The sequence below is a fragment of the Anneissia japonica genome, unplaced genomic scaffold (genome assembly GCF_011630105.1).
Source record: "Anneissia japonica isolate Jap-2015-1 unplaced genomic scaffold, ASM1163010v1 scaffold724_len3256291_cov202, whole genome shotgun sequence".
Classification (NCBI taxonomy): Eukaryota; Metazoa; Echinodermata; class Crinoidea; order Comatulida; family Comatulidae; genus Anneissia; species Anneissia japonica.
The window spans coordinates 2,429,938-2,432,148 of NW_022744966.1; the positions used below are offsets into that span (position 1 = coordinate 2,429,938).

At 37.4% G+C, this 2,211-nt stretch overlaps 1 pseudogene; it reads left to right on the plus strand.

Moving 5' to 3' along the window:
- The window catches only part of LOC117119876, a 7,724-nt pseudogene that overhangs the window by 1,782 nt on the left and 3,731 nt on the right, over positions 1-2,211 (plus strand).

Here is a 2,211-nt window from a genome sequence, read left to right on the forward strand (position 1 = left end):
CACCCCGTCGGGGCCTTTAGCCCCTCCGTCGGGCAGGTCCTGGCGCCACCACTGTTTCAGAATATAATACACCAACTTGATCTGGATTCAGATGGAAGCACAGACGACATGGCAGTGTTTTTCCTTCCTGGTCATTTTAACTTACTTAGAGCACATTAAAGGTATGTTGTTTAATTAATCGACTTTTCATATTTAAAAATAAACACAATTTCACAGATGTGGATCATCTTTTGTACGAATATTACTGAAGTTGAGACAATATAAATAAGACGAAGAAAAATAGCGACGTGAAGCCGTCGTCTAATAATTTAGCAGGTCTTGCAGCAACCAGCAAAGTGTTTGATTTGGTTACTGATCTGACGTCCAACTACAAGATGAGTTAGGCCGTCCGCTTCGCCGAATTCGTCGGTCATTGTCCGGTATGGTATGGAATCGCTCTTCAGCAAATTATCGCCATGGTAGTATCAGCATTTGAAATTGCATTTTTTTCCCCAACAAATCATTATTTTCACATTATTAACATCATCATCATCATCAATATTATTGGCTTTTCCTAACAATAGCTGGAAAAGCCAGTAATTTTTTCTGATTTTTTCCCTTTTTTCTTGCATATCTTTGCCATTGCAGCTATAGTTTGAGTCTCACTGACGTCGCGTTAGTCGCGAAGTTGGTTTTCATTGTTGTTTTTTACTTCATAATTTTCTTTAGTAGTAGGCCTATTACTATTTTTGTTTTTCGTGTGTTTTTTACTTTATACTTTTTAATTATTTTATTCTGGCAATGAGGAAAAGCCCTACGTTCTGTTGTACAAACAGATATAGTAGGTTTAGTTTGGAGGGTTTTTTCTTGTATAGTTTTTCCTATCTTTTTGCACAGGGTTTTTCTGCCCGTCACTTTCCATGCTTGAATCTTTTCCAAACGTTGTCCAATCATAAACCATATACCAAAAATGTATATGTGAGGACCAATTAAAGAGATTTAAATGCAAACTATTATAGCAATTATTATTATTATTTATTTATTTTTTAAATTTTTTTTAAAACTCTTAGTATTTGTTTATTTCCACAGAACGAGCGTAATCAAATTCGTATTACTAACGTATGGCTACGACAGGTGAGTACACATTTTCGTCCCTTCACTCATTAAAATGGCAATGAAGATGATAGGCCTATAGGATGACGAAATTGACGATGATGATCTTGATGATCAGAAGAATGATGAAATGTCCATGCAACCATTTAACAAACATATTTCAATCTCAATAGTACCGGGTTCACATTCATTTACGCTGGAACCCAGATGACTATGGCGGCATCAATTCAATAACTTTGCCATCTTTAAACTCTTGGAAACCTGATATCATTCTATACAATAAGTAAGTTATTGGCATATAAAGCTTTTTATCTTAGACGATCGGGGATGCATCGTTTTCAGATCGTCTTGTGTTTTGGAGATGGGATCTAGCCAATTTGCCGAAACCCAGTTTGCCGAGTCCACTTTGCCGTATAGCCCAATTGTGCTTTTAGTTAGACCACAATAAACTGGCAATAAAAATAACGCTATTTGAATAGGCAAATCATTCATTTTGGTTCGACGACCTCGTCGTGGCGCCAGACTACGGGGATGGGGTTGAAATGCCCTCCCTAATCTCGCTGGCACAACCACTGACACGTGCATATGGACTTGAACATTAATAACAGGCTTGGCAAATCTGGAGATATGATACTAATTTTAACTGATAGCCATGCATTCAAGTGTGCTTTTCCACATCATTGTGTTCTTTTTAATTTATATATAAATACGGTTCCTACCTCTAAATTTTGTTCCAGGAAAAGTCCTTGTTCGTACGACTCGGACAGTGACGGCAAAATTTGGCAAACTGGGTTTCAGCAAACTGGATTGTCATAATTTTGGATCGGCGAGCTGAATTCGGCAACAAAGTGGCCATAGACTCGGCAAACTGTATTGTGTTGTATGAAATGTCCAACAAGGGACGAACCGTTCAACATCCTCTTTCATTGCTACAGTTTAGATGTTAGGCCTAATTAGCTTCATAGGTGTAGGCCTACCTTATAGTATAACAGGAAATATTATTTATTTCAAAAATTAAAACGAACGTGGAAATCACATACAATGGCAATGTCACGTGGTTTGTTCCAGCTGTTTTCAAGAGTTCGTGTAAGATTGATATCTACTTCCATTTTGATGGAC